The sequence below is a fragment of the Suncus etruscus genome, chromosome 3 (assembly GCF_024139225.1).
Source record: "Suncus etruscus isolate mSunEtr1 chromosome 3, mSunEtr1.pri.cur, whole genome shotgun sequence".
Lineage (NCBI taxonomy): Eukaryota > Metazoa > Chordata > Mammalia > Eulipotyphla > Soricidae > Suncus > Suncus etruscus.
The window spans coordinates 134,852,464-134,867,839 of record NC_064850.1 but is presented as its reverse complement, the minus strand read 5'-3'; positions in this window follow the sequence as shown (position 1 = coordinate 134,867,839).

Below are 15,376 nucleotides of genomic sequence, written 5' to 3'. Positions count from 1 at the left end.
TGGAGCTTGAGAAGGACACACTGTGGTCAACTCTGGTGGATGTTAGCTTGAATTGGGTGGAACTTTTAGGGTCAGATCAAAATGAATCTGCCTTTCAGTATGCATTCTTCTTAGGTAGAAGCTTCGAGATGAAAGAAGGGTTGGTCTAGTGGGGAAAAAAGGCAGCAGGAGGCCAATTCTGAAAGCTGCTGAGAACCTCTTTGCAGGGCTCATCAATGACATTGGCTAAAAGCATGTGGAAACTAAACCCTACTTGACAGTGTCTGACACCAAGCAAACCACAGGGCACTTATCCCAGAGTAAAATCAACAGAACTAGGAATGGAACAATTTTAGAAACAACCCCCTTCCCTTCCTTCAAAGACAAGGCCTGAACACTACAAATCACAATCCAAGTTATTTATTTAATTTTATTTTTTAGTTTTGGTGCCGCACTCAGCTGTACTCAGAGGTTACTCCTGACTGTGTTTAGAAGCACTCCTGGCAGGCTTGGGGAACCATATGAGATGCTGGGAATTGAACTTGGGTCAGTCTCAGGTTGTCCGCATGCATGGCAAATACCCTACCCATGTGCTATCACTCCAGTCCCTAAATGATTTTTTATTGTAAATGACAGCTGCATATTTTTTCACTGCTTTGTTGTCCCCTAATCTGTATCCCCTGGTGGAAGGGAGCTCGATTTAGGAACAAATAGACTTTCCACCAACTAGTTCTCACATCACTCAAGACAGGTGCTTTCCCTACCTGAGCCGAACACTTTGCATTTATGCTGCATATGGAGAGCAGGTCACATGACAGAGTAAGTGTGTCCCATGGCTGGCACCTCTTTAGTGCTAATACACCCAGCTCTGGTTATTGTTCTCTAAAGAGGAAATTTGCTTGGACTTCTGCTTTTGGGCCTACTTCTGCTTTTGCTTTGGGGCCTGGAGGAAGAGAAAAGCAGCCAGGAGTGGACAGTGATAGTAGATGAAGAGCTCAGGCTAAGGCAAAGGGAAGATCGCTAATTAATCAATTTAATTAATCTAAAGTAATCTAATTAATTAATTAATTTTTGGGGGGACATCTGGCTAAGTGTATCTGGCTACACTTAGGGATTTCTCCTGACTCTGTGCTCAAGAAGCACTCCTGGCAGGCTTGGGGACTATATGGGTTGATGGGGCTGGAACTGAAGTTGGCTGCATTCAAGTCAAATGTCTTACCCACTTGATCCAGCCCCTTGGTTTTAATTATTAAAAATATATCAAATTTTTAATTTTATTAAAGATTTACTGTTAGTTATAGTTGTGTTATAATATAATATTCTAGCATGTCTCACACCCAGGGCGAATTTCCCTCCACCAGTGTTCCTAAGTTCCTAAGTTGATTTTAGTTTGGGGAGTTCTTCCAAGCAGTGTTTAAAAGCCTGTGGGTCTGTCCTGGTGATTTTTGTCCAGCCAGGGCTGGTATTTTAATGGAAGGGCTGATGACTCAGTGCTGCTCTGGTCTTGAGATACTGGGGATTCTCTGGGCCACCCTAGTGACATTTGAGGCCTCCAAGGCCACACATCACAGTACTGAGGGGCCTTGTGGTACTGGGGTAGTAGCAAGGCATATGGCGTAACCCCTATGCTTTCTTTCTGGCTCCAAGTGTTTTTAATTCTAAAAGAATCTTCACCTGGTTCTTCCCTAGTACATTGATTATATATGATCCTAGAATACCCTAGGCCAGTTGTCGGCAACCTTTTTTTTCAACTGAGCCAAATCTCGCCAAAACCACGATTGAAATTTATTTTGAGAGCCACACAGGGCACGTACTGACAGAGGCTAGGAGCAGAGTCCTGACTCCTAGAGCGGCCGCCTGGCACACAGAAGAGCCAAATTAAAAGTGTAAAGAGCCACACGTGGTTCATGAGCCTCAGGTTGCCGACCACTGCCCTAGGCCTAGAGTGTCTCCAAATGTGGCACTTAGTGTAAGTTGACACTCAGCTATTAACCCAAAACAAAGGCCTCCCCCCAATTTCCTCTTTCCTCTTCACTAGCCCTTTGATATATAAAAGTCCACCCAGATCTTACTCCATCCTCCCCAACCTGGTTGAATTTATACCGAGAATAAAGAAATGGCAGTCCAGCTTTGATGCCGCAAAGAGACCACAAGGTGAGAAGCAGACTGACTCCATGATTCTCTCCTGACTGGCTTGGTTTACTAATTTTTCACGAATATTCTACTGGCATCAGACCTGTCTGCCTGGGGTTGGAAAAACTGTGTGCACTGATCTCACAAACTGTGGGAATATATTTTACAACTTAACACACCTATTTCTAGTTCCTGTGGACCATCTCTCATACACTCTCAGAATGCAAACTGGAAAGGTAGATGACAGATACTATTTGAATTTAATGGGTTCAGCAACTATTTATTGACAGCCTAAGTGCAAAAAGATTTCCTGTCCTCAGAGAACCTTCATTCCAGTGAGTGGGGAGTGTCCCCAGGATGCAGGCGTCAAATGGGGAATGAGTGAAATGGACAGAAACAATGTAGAGAAGAGATGCTGGGAGTGCAGGAGAAGGGGAGCAGAGACATGGAGGAAGAGCAGGGTTGAGTGGTGGAGACGTAGAAGGTGGCAGAGACACAGGCAGATAAGACTGGAATGCAGAGATGGAGCTACAGATTGTTTGGACTTAGCAGGATCCCATAAATATCTGAATCTTATTCTGAGTCAGCTTGGAGTAATGGGAGACTTGGAATATAGGCACAAGATGATCTGAGCTCTTTTTTTTTTTTTTTTGGTGGTGGAGGGTCACACCCAGCAGTGCTCAGGGGTTACTCCTGGCTCTATGCTCAGAAATCATTCCTGGCAGGCTCGGGGACCATATGGAATGCCGGGATTCGAACCACCATCCTTCTGCATGCAAGGCAAACGTCCTATCTCCATGCTATCTCTCCAGTTCCAATCTGAGCTTTTTTTTTTTTTTTTTTTTTTTTTGGTTTTTGGGTCACACCCGGCACTGCTCAGGGGTTACTCCTGGGTGTCTGCTCAGAAATAGCTCCTGGCAGGCACGGGGGACCATATGGGACACCGGGATTCGAACCAACCACCTTTGGTCCTGGAGTGGCTGCTTGCAAGGCAAACGCAGCTGTGCTATCTCTCCGGGCCCAATCTGAGCTTTTTTTGTTGGAAGGATTGCTCTGTGGGTTTTTGTTTGTTTGTTTTTGGACAAAACCCAGTAGTGTTCAGGGCTCTGCACTGAAGGATCAATCCTGCTGGTGCTGAGGAAACCACATGGGGTGCCAGGGATTTAACTGAATTGACTTGTGCAAGGCCAATAGTTTAATTGGCATGAGAAAGCAGACTAGTTGGGCAAAAAATGGCAGTTCATGTAAAGGTCTGGACAAGGTCTTAGTATGCAGATCTGAGTTTCTGAGCAGCTGCAATAGAGGAGAGAGTAGATCTTAGGCCTCAGGGATCTGGTTTTGCCTCTGTACCCTAGTGACAAGACAGCAGATTTGGTGCAGAGGAGCAGAAGCTGGTTTTCACTAGAAAACCACTAGGGCATGTAAAGTTTGAGTTGATTATTAGCTACCCATTTATTTTTTATGTTGAATTTTCTATTCAAATTGAAGATTTGGCATTGTTTTTTCTTTTTATTTTGTAGCCTACCACTATTTTTTTTTAAATTCTTATTGTAGCCAAAGTGAATTATAAACCTTTCACAGTAATATTTAAGGTACTTAGTGATAATGAATGAGGGCATTCCCACCACCAGTGTTGTCCTCGTGCCACCCCTGGTCCCAGCATGCATCCCATATCTCCCTCCTTCACCCCCAGAATGCTAGTGTAACTGGTCCCCACTTGTACAGCTTGTTGTAGATTGTTATTGTTTTTCTCTCCCTGTGACGTTATAACAGGAACTGAGAATTTAAGTAATGATCCAGAAGGAATTGAAACCATGGAGGAGTCAGGGCAGAAGGCTCTGAGTACTTCTGTTGAAACATATTTACAGCTCACAATTCATTTTTCTTTAGCAGCCCATAGATATTTGAACTTCACTAGCAAAGGGTCACTAGCACTGAGGGCTGTGGATTTAGATAATTCTGCCATTAAAAAAAATGTTCCGGCTACATGAGAAACACTCAGGGAACAGATAGCATCAGAAATTAAACAGCAGTCCGTGCATGCAAGGCAATTGCCTTAGTCCTTGTGCTCTCTCTCTCTCTTCGGTCCCTAAAGTAGCTCTGCAGGGAAGTTTGAAATTCTAAAATGAGTGCAGGTACTCTATGTCCTTGTCTGCGCTGGTGGAAGGGGCCATATTATACAGCTTATCATCTCCTGATGGATGTCTAATGAGTCACAAAGGCTGTTAAGTGGGTCAGTGTGGAATGTGTCTTTGTTTCTGGCCCTGAGCTCACTTCCTGGAAGCCATCCACTGCATGTACAAGTGTCATGAAGCAGCTTCACATCATTCCTATGTTACATGGGTGTAGAATTAAATAATTAACGATGGAATTAAATAATTAGCGATGGAGCTGGATGGAGAAGGATGGAGGCCTTTATTCTTAGGCCATGCCATATGGCTTCATCCCCCATCAACCGGCGGGTCTGGGGTCCAGGAAAGTGACGGGTATTGAACTCACTCACAGGCAGGCTTCAGGAAACATCAACTTTATTCATGCCCTATCCACCACATTTGTGGCCTATATCATAACCTTTTAAGCATTCAGCCATTCTTAGCTGGCCCTGCATCTTAACTCCTTTCAGCCATCTTCTCTTTGACCTCCATGCTGGCAAAAGACCAAAAGACCCTAATCCCCTCTAGTCAAAGCCTTATCTATCTTTTTCAAGACCCCTCCCAGGAAATGGGCGGGGTCTTGCAGGTAAGGTCAAGTTACCTAGGAAGAATGGGTGGGATGAGGCTTCACATGAGGACAAGGAAAGCTAATACAAATACACCAAGGCTGTCTATGGGCTGTTAGTACTTGACTCTCTGACCAGTGGTATCTTCGGTCAGCATCCACAAAAGAGAACCAGGAAAGCTTCTTGGTGTACATGTAACATTCCACTCCTTACATCTCCTGCAAAGGAATGATCTAAATCCCCTTTTGAGATGGAGCAATAAATAGCTCCATCCAACACAAAGAAGATTTCCCATGACTGCTAAGAAGAACTATCTCCTCTTAGGGAATTTGTCCTTGAATGAAACAGTCGATGGGAAAATGAAGACAATGGATTACATGGAGCAGAAGAAGAGTTTAGGGGAATTTTCAGTTTTTTAAAGCCCCTCAGCTCAATATAGGATGCTAAGGGCTGGGGAGATTGCCCATAGGGGAGAGTGCATGTCTAACATGCCCAAGGTTCTGGGTTTGATCCTAGTATGATATAGCCTTCTCAGTGCTCCTGGAGGGTATATTTGGTGGCCCTAATCATTGAGGAGACCACTCAAATAAAGCAAATATAATAGAAGCAGCTGGGCCACTGGTTAGCTGAACTTTGCTTACTTGCATTCTTTACTCTTTTGGGGGGTGGTGATGGTGAAGTCTACCCTGTAGTGATCAGAGACCATGTGAGGTGCTAGAAATCAAACTAAGGTCTGGTTGTATGCAAGGCAAGAACCTTCATCTTTACTAGCTCTCCAGCTCCATATTTTCTACTCTTGGGTGCATTTCCAACTCTGATACTCAGAACAGGAACAGTTAGCAGACCCTGGCAGACCTATAAGAGTTATTGAGTACCTATGAGAACATCAGATTGGGCATTATTTCAGTACAACCAACCTTTTGCAAAAGTCCAGCACTGATTGAATAATGTAGTGTTGCTAATCTAATCTTTAGACCAAGTGCAATATAATCTTTCTTTAGGTCTCATCTTTCTGAGCTGCTATCTGTGATGAAAAAGGGAGGGAAAATGTGATTTTTGCTTCTCTGGAATCAACAACCTCAATGCTAGTGTAAGCATAGATTTGAGTGAAGGAGAGACATGCTCTTTTTTCTCTTCTATTACTTATTTCATTATCAAAACTTCTTGCTTCTCTGACCTTTTTTGACCGAGCCAAATCTATTCTTGGATGGAAGAAAGGATTAGAATGATATACTGTGACAAGTAGCAAAGTTAATGTTTATCTATGAGGTGGGAGTGACTCAAGGGGGTGGAGCTAGCTTCTGCTATTTTTCCTAAAAAAGTGATTTTCAAGGAAGTGCTGAGTGATATTTTAAAAATTTTTCTGAAAAGGGGGCAGTAGATCAAATATGTTTGTGATAATTATATGTGTGTGTGTGTGTGTGTGTGTGTGTGTGTGTGTGTGTGTGTGTGTGTTGGGAGCTCTCAAGCAATGCTCGGGAAGGCCCAACTGGCAAGTCTCAAACTAATGAGTATTTAGTGACTGAGGATGTTATGCTTATGCTGCCTGGGTCCTGCACCCTCACCTTTGTGCAGGGCTCACCAGCATTGCTAGATGGAGCTTGTGGTGCCAGAAACTGAACCCAGTAGGGAGATGCATGGCATGTGCCCTAACAGCTGTGCTATCACCTGGCCTTGGATCTATTCATTTTTGACTCTTAGGAAGTAAGAAATAGTTGAATCCAGTGTTTGTCTTCACCATTCGGAACAATGCTGCTCATTATGACGAAAGTCAGAAGCCATTGGGATAAGAGTAATAAGAGTATATTTCTCCTTCATCCTTTTCTACCAATTTATATATATTTCCTCCTTTTGCTCTAGGTGCTTATACAAAAACAAAACAAACAAAAACAACCTGCCAAAACAAAACTAAAAAAGAACAACCAACCAGATGTAAAGTCTCAAACAGATCTAGATCCCTGAAATCCAAGTTAGATCCTATACTTCCCATCCTCTTTTGCCATCATATTATACAACAAAAGACGACTTGAATTGCCAAACATCTCTGAGTCAGGGCCCCTGCTGCCGAGCTGGTGAATTAATGGAAGTTTCCATGTCATTTAAAGAATGAAGAGCACTAATACACATACTTATTGTTTCTACAGCAGGGATGTGGTGGGTAATCACTCTGGCTAAATCCAAAGATAGAAAGATAATTACTTTCTTCCCCTGGGGGAATTGCCTGTGGAGAAAAACACTTTCCGTTTTGTCTGGAGGATCAGCCCTGGAGTTCAAAAGGAAGGAGAAATCATTTTTCAGTTGTTGGGGTGGAAGAGATTAATGGCAGTGGGGATGAAATCATTCGTGCTGGGGGAATTTTGAGAGATGTTTCTTTCAGTTTCTGAGCCTTTTCTGTGAGCTCTAGATCTCCCTGGTCTGAGTAAACCCAAATAGGTTGTTTTTTCAGAAAAATTAGACAATAAAACATCAACTCACCATCAACAGGGCTCTGGATGGCTGAGGTCTGTCCTCTCCTGGATTTAGGATCTTCCCATACCACCGATGTGAACCTATTGGACACTGGGAATATATTGTTCATTTGAACTGAAATCTGAGTGTAAAAATATGTACAAGGATTTTCAGCACAAATAATTAAGCTCTTAGGGCCTATACTTACTAGGAAATTTTGGGCCCAATAAAAATAAAAGTCTGGGGCTGGAGAGATAGCTTGAAGGTAGGGCATTTGCCTTGCATGCAAAAGGATGGTGGTTCAAATCCCAGCATCCCATATGGTCCTCTGAGCCTGCCAGGAGTGATTTTTGAGCGTAGAGCCAGAGTAACCTCTGAGTGCTACCGGGTGTGACCCAAAAACCAATAAATAAATAAATAAAAGTTTAAAAAAATATGTGCTGAATTTATTTATTATTTTTAATGTGCTGCATATAAAGACAAAACAAAAACAAAAAGACAAAACCATCTTGTTCATTTTTACAATGATTACATGCAAAGATACTAATAGATTCTGATGGTTAAATAAAATATATTATGAAATGAGCCTCCCTGATTATTTTTGTTTTTAAAAATGTGGCCACCACGTCTGCAGAGATAGCTCGAAGTGTGAGTGCATAAAGGAGCCTCAGGTTCCAGTTCTGGTACTGCATGGTCCCTTGAGCACTGCCTGGTGCGGTGTGATCCCACTCTCCACCCTCCTCCCCAAGTGTGACTGTTGCTGATGGTTTAGAGTCCCCTGGTGAGTTTTAGACCAAGCCTTGGAGGAGCAGCAGGGAGTGGGGATAGAAGCAGAGAATGAGTGTGCTGAGTGGGAGAGTAAACTCTCGGGGAATGGCTTCAACGAGACAGCTCCTTGATTGCAGCAGGGGCGGGAACACATTTTATGCAAGTGCTTAGCCAACTGGATCCAAATGATTGTCCATGCGGGGAAGATTTATAACAGGAGTAGGTAGCCTGTTTAAATCATAAGACTGGTGTGAGGTGAGGCCGGAGAGATAGCACAGCGGTAGGGTGTTTGCCTTACATGCAGTAGACCCAGGACAGACCTGGGTTCGATTCCTGGCATCCCATATGGTTCCCCCAGCCTTCCAGGAGTGATTTCTGAGTGTAGAGCCAGCAGTAAACCCTGAGCACTGTCGAGTGTGCCCCCCCACAAAAAAAAAGACTGATGTGAGGTACTGTTGTGGGTTATTTCTTCGCCGTCACCCTGATACCTACAGACTCGCTGTAGGGGCTGCATATGCTGGACAAGCCAAGAAAGGCCTCATCATCCATCCATCATCCATGCACAACCAGGACTTTTTATTTAATAATTAATACAACATATTGGCGTTCGGACATGGACTTGAACTCTAGACCCTAGAAGACCTCTATGATGGTGAGATTTCTGGTCTTGTGGTTAACCTTGGCTCTATTCAGCTGGAGTGAGTCCAAAAGGTGGGACCACATGGCACCTAATCTAAACATGACGGAGGCCCCTTCTGGGGGCAGAAAGGGCAGTGAAGGAGGGGAGGAGCTGGAAGCTTGGAGCACCCCTCAGTGGCCTAGGACTGCAACTTTTCTACAAAAGGTCCTTTTTCCGAGGACCTTGGCCTTCCAATTTGCAGAAACTTAAAGGCCACTGATTGGAAGAAGACCAGAAAGAAGTGGTTTCATTGATGACAGACTGACATCTGGATGAGACCAACAGCCCCCGACATGGATTCTGGCTTTAAAATCCGAGGCTGCAGCTGCAGCAGAGTGGGAGCTCTAGAGCAGGCAAGGGTGGAGCACGCAGCTCCAGCCCAGGACCGCCTGTGGTACCCCGGTTCTGCGGAGCCAAAGCCACCTGGCCAGCCCGGGCACTCTGGGAGTCGCCCACAGCTTATCTGCATCTGGAAAAACTGGTGATGGGAATAAAGAAGAAAAAAGGAGAGAAAACAGAAGCCAGCAGAACCCAACTGCAAAGCTGATTTTTAAAACCTCCTGCGTCTTGGGGCAGGAGAGATAGCATGGAGGTAGGGCATTTGCCTTGCATAGAGAAGGACGGTGGTTCGAATTCCGGCATCCCATATGGTCCCCCTGATAGGAAAAGCATATGAGTTTACCCCCCTTCACTGTTGTCTGTAGAAATTCTAGTAAGTAACCACACTTCACTCATTAAGAATGTTCTTCTTTGTTGTGGGGGATGCCAAGGTAAATCTCTAGGACATTGTTTCACTAGCCTGTTCTGTTATTTGATGTTTTAATGTTTCACTACCTTGTAAGACTGTTACTTGATGTTTTAATGTTTTACTAGCCTCATAAGACTGTTACAAGAATGGGCGGCTGCAAGATAAGAAAAGATGATGTTTGGGGCCTGTGAGGTGGCACTAGAGGTAAGGTGTCTGCCTTGCAAGCGCTAGCCAAGGAAGGACCTCGGTTCGATCCCCTGGCGTCCCATATGGTCCCCCCAAGCCAGGGGCGATTTCTGAGCACTTAGCCAGGAGTATCCCCTGAGCATCAAACGGGTGTGGCCCAAAAAAAAAAAAACCAAAAAAAAAAGAAAGAAAGAAAAAAAGAAAGAAAGAAAGAAAGAAAGAAAGAAAGAAAGAAAGAAAGAAAGAAAAGAAAAGATGATGTTTGAAATAATGTAGTCTGTTTATGATAATGCTTGTTTGAAATGATGTGGCCTGCTTCTTTGAAAGATACCCTATAAAAACTCTGCTTAAACAGAGCCCGAGGTCTTGGCCTGGAGTCCTATCTCCTGGTCACTGACCTCTGGTACCAGATTAAACTCTCACCTTTTGCGAATTGCATGGTCACTGCCTCTCTTTGGGACTCTTGAGGAGCTGAAGGAATGAGGGGAAATTATCCTTGCCCTTAATACCCCGAGCGTGCCAGGAGTGATTTCTGAGTGTAGAGCCAGGAGGAACCCCTGAGCTGCCAGGTGTGAACCAAAAACAAAACAAAACAAAACAAAACAAAACAAACCTCCTGCATCTTAACTTTGTATCTCTTAATTCTAGTTACATCATTGTCTTGCTGGCTTAAATGTGTTTTATAGTTTTCCTAATTAATATTTTCTCAAATTGCTATGATGTTTTATGCTGCAGACGCCAGCGCCTCTAAGCAGCTTCTTCGTGGAGTCCGGGAAACCTTCACGGGGAGAGAGTGGAAACACGAAATGGATGGAAAAACGGAACAATATTGTAGAAATAAATTACCACACACAATGCATGGGGACTTGCGTCTAGAAAGAAGAAGACAAATTTATTTTTTGAGCTGGGTGACTTTTAAGGGGTGAGCTCTGGAATGCGGGGTGTAATTTTGGAGATCAAAGAAAGTGGGAGATGGTCAGGGAAGCAGAATGAAAGGCCATGACTAAAATCTGCATATTAAAGAACCGATACTGAAGGTGAAAAGAAGTTCTGTTGTGGGTTAGCTTTGTTTTGGGTAAGCAGGAGAAACCAGGTAATTTTCAGGGAAGTGGGAAGAGAGAGAAATGTTTTCGAGTTTTTGGGAAAACCGAAAATTGCTTTCATCATGAGCTAAGTTTTGGAAAAAACATGATCTTGGTGCCAAGGTAGCAGAGATCACAGAGAACTGGTCAGTGGGAGACTTTTGGTGGGATTTGATACTGTACTCCTTTGTTAGAAAGAAATACTGAGGGGCCGGGCGGTGGCGCTAAAGGTAAGGTGCCTGCCTTGCCAGCGCTAGCCTAGGACGGACCGCGGTTCAATCCCCCGGTGTCCCATATGGTCCCCCAAGCCAGGAGCAACTTCTGAGCGCATAGCCAGGAGTAACTCCTGAGCGTTACTGGGTGTGGCCCAAAAACCAAAAACCAAAAAACAAAACAAAACAAAAAAAAAAGAAAAAAAAAAAAAGAAAGAAATACTGAGGCCTGATTTTTAATAATGGTCAAAAATAAAGAGAGAGATAGTTACAGCCACGTTTAGAATTATAGCCAAACAATCCACGCAAAGGGTCAACTGATTTGATTACTCTAAGCGGGCCTTTTTGGCAAATAATTCTTTTTCAGGAGTGCACTACACCTAAGAAGGCTGAAAAGCACTTCTGATGTGTGCCCTTCCTGAGTGGGGTGTAACAGTTTTATTGTATGCATTAACGTAGTAGCCTGTTTTCAAACTGTATTTTCTGCATACATGTTCTTGTAAATTTTTTTTTTTTGGTTTATCTCTCTGAATTTTTCTGGAGTGGGGAACTGAAATTTCCCATGGGATTCCATCAAAAGACCCACTGAGAATGTTTTTGCCTATGCATGGAGAGTTGAGGAATTCCCGAAGAGGTATATCTGAAATTCATGTCTTGGTACTGACATTATATTCCCTTCATATTATTTGGCTTATTTCTTCCTTGTATATTTACAGGCCAAAAGATGGCCTCAAACAAATTCTTTTACTCAGAGAATTCTCAGTACCAAAAATGAAACAATTTTCCTCTCTCTGTCAGTCCTATTTGCATCTAAAAGTCAAGTCAGGAACTTAGCTCTGAGTCATTGAAGCTCCTAGTTAGCTAAAAAATTTATATTTCTTTGACATGGCCCTCTGCTAAGTCAAAAGCAACTTTTTTTTTTTACTGCTAGCCACAGAGCCTGTCATTCTCAGCTCCCAAATAGCAGCCAAGCATTTTTCACCTTTTGTTTTACTATTTTCCTTTCTAACTCAAGACTTTCTAGATAAGATCCTTTTCACCTTAGCTGCCTTACCAGTCAGAATTGTTATGTATGTACTAACAGAACTATTGTTAATTTTCTGTTTTTCTAAACTCCCACTCTTTGTCAACACAGAAATTCTTTTCATGCCTACAACTGTCATTTTACCTTTTGTATACTCCTAGAAGGAGATTAAATTTTGTCATATGCTTGACAGAACGTGTGTCCCCATACATTCTGTGTGTTCATCATTTCTTCAATATTTTCCTGCACGCCGGTCCATTTTAGTACCCACTCTCTGAAATAGGGTTTATTGTAGGGCAGAAACCACCCACAGCAAGGTATGGAATGGTAAGAGTCTCATGTTGGTTGGTTAGGAGATGAAAATCAAGATATGGAATATCTCTCAGGAGGCCAGCCATGCCTCTCTGATAAAGAAGCGCTCATCTCCCCTGTCAGGGAGTGGCCACTTATTCCTTGGCACTGACAAAGGGCACCTTTCAGCAGGCCAGGTTAGAGTCAGCATAATGGGATTTTTAGGCTCTTCAGCAGGGCCCACCCATCTCCCACCCTCCCCACTCCTTTTTGTTTTCCAAAAGAGACTCTTGAAGATCTCTATAACTTACGTGGTAGAGAATGACAGGCTCGTCCTTTTGAACTGTGAACTGGGGTACTAGGATCAGGGTCATATCCTTTAAGTGAGTTTTGGCAAAACTGATTAAGTAGGGAGGCATAGGAAAAAATAAATAGGCATGAGGCACAGGAAAATTATAGGAGAGAAAATGGAATAGGCCCATGGGGTGTATACCATTGGGGAACCAGGGGAATCTGGCCTGGCTGCTGTGTCTATCCCTTAGATCATTTCAAATATTAATTAGTATGATGATACTATTTCCCATTATCCCTGCTCATTGACATAACAATATCATTCTGGAGAAATAGGCATGCCTCTCCTTTGTCTGCTGTGATTAAATCCAAAACATGTCAATTTTGGAGGATCACTCAAGCCAGCTAGGTAATCTGTCACTGGAGAGTGGCCAGAGCAGTGGAGGTGATGATCTTCTGCATCTGCTGGCCGAAGTCACAGAGATCAGTCCCTGTGCCAGGGCCCCACTCGAAAGTTCGATTGAAATGGACATTCCGGCTGTTATCACTAAAGGAAGGAAGATGGTGATCTTAGTCTTTGCTCATGGCAGCAATCAATATATCTCATCACATCCATATACAATGAACTGGGGGACCAGTCTGCAGATCTCCAATTTAGGAAAGTTATATGTTATATGTTCCTGAAAGATGGTGGGACTGTTGCCCATGCCCTGGTGAAGAACTACCCATTCATATCTGTCGATGGCTGGTATTACTAAGTGAAGGTTTAGTAAAGGCATATATTTTTGTATTACTTGGATGAAGTGATGGGAAAAAAGCAGTCCTTGATGTCTGTAGTCATTATGGGGAGCCCGCTGTAATGGTGGTTAACCCTTTGAGAGGATCCCCAGACCCCCATTGTTATTAATCTTTCTAAGGACACGTAACAGTCTCTATTTCTCAGTTCATTTTTATTTTGTTTTTGGTTTTTGGGCCACACCCGGCGGTGATCAGGGGTTACTCCTGGCTGTCTGCTCAGAAATAGCTCCTGGCAGGCACAGGGGACCATATGGGACACCGGGATTCGAACCAACCACCTTTGGTCCTGGATTGGCTGCTTGCAAGGCAAACGCCGCTGTGCTATCTCTCCGGGCCCTCAGTTCATTTTTTTTTAATTACAAAAATAGGAGCATTCCATGAACTACATAATTAGCAAATGTGGCCGAAAGGCAATTGTTCTTCAGCAGGGCCCATCCTTCTCTCATGTTCTGCCATATGTTGCCTCTGAAAATCTAAAATTACGAGTGTTTCTATTCCACTACTTTAAAATTTTTGAATCTCAGAATATTAGATATTATATATTTATAATATTTTACTTCATAAAAGGGAGATGGAATGCAGAGAAAAAGAATACATGTGTTGATTTTCTTTCTTCTCTAGGTCCTGAGGTAGAGATGAAAAAACACTCTAACTCCAAATTTTATCTGGAAAAAGCATTATAAGTTATATAGTTAAATTTTTCAAAAACCACAGAACCTAAGAAGTTTAGAAAATAATTGGTAGATATGAGAAGCATTGGGACCCCTTCACTTCACAGCCATAATAATCCATATAGATAAAGCAAGCCATTCTCTTGGGCTGGAGAGATGGTATATGAGTAAGGACCTTACCTCAAAAGCAGATTTTTCCTCCCAGTCAGATCTTGGGTAGCTCTGGGAATTTCTTTGTTAGTTTGTTTATGACCCAAAGAGATAAATTCCACACTTTTTTTTTTGTGAGAAAGAGGACAGACCCAACAGTACTGAGATCATTCCTGAAAATGTGTAAGGGATTGAACCCAAACTTTCCATATGTAAGCAAACACTCAGTTCATTGAGTATATCTTTATCTCTTTAATCACCCAAAACATGGCCATACATGTGTCTCTAACTCAAAAAAGAGAGTATTAGTACATACTAGAGGAAATCCAAGTAACGACATTCATTTCCTTTCACTGAACTGCTTTGTTTCACAAGTTCATTTTTTTAATGTTTTATTTCAAATATTCCTAAACCCTTGCCTGGGCTTCATATTTTATTTTCTGCTATTCAAACAAACCTTTGTAAAAGCTTATTTTTGATATCTCTCATTTCTGTGCTTGTAATCTGAGAGAATTATACTTTCTTCCCAGATTTGTCTCTTTCAATTCACTGATTTTTTTCTTAAATATACAATCTCAGGGCCAGGGATAATAGCTTCTTGGGGGAGCATTTGCCTTTTATGTATGATTCCTGGGTTCCCTTTCCTCCCCCACTCAAACCCTCACCCCAAACACTTTGCTACTCTAAGTTTTTCCTTCAGTATCTTCTTTTAGTAAGACATATGTCATGTAATAACACTGTCTATTTCTTCCCTGTGGCCACCACAGTAAGTAGAAAGGCCAGCCCAGACAGTTTCATCTGATAAATACCCTACAGCTACTTTCTATACTCATACGTACAGCATTTCCTTAAAAATAGAATGTTCCGGGGCCGGGCGGTGGCGCTAGAGGTAAGGTGCCTGCCTTGCCTGCGCTAGCCTAGGACGGACCGTGGTTCGATCCCCCGGTGTCCCATATGGTCCCCCAAGCCAGGAGCGACTTCTGAGCACATAGCCAGGAGTAACCCCTGAGCGTCACCGGGTGTGGCCCAAAAACCAAAAAAAAAAAAAAAAATAGAATGTTCCTAGATTGTGTCTTTTTCATGCCCAGACCTCTTTATCCTTCTCTTGCTTGGTCTAGGGAACCTGCTGGTGCATAGCAAGAACCTCAGCCATCACATTTTTGCCTCTGAGATGTTCCCCTCACCTTTAACCTAAAT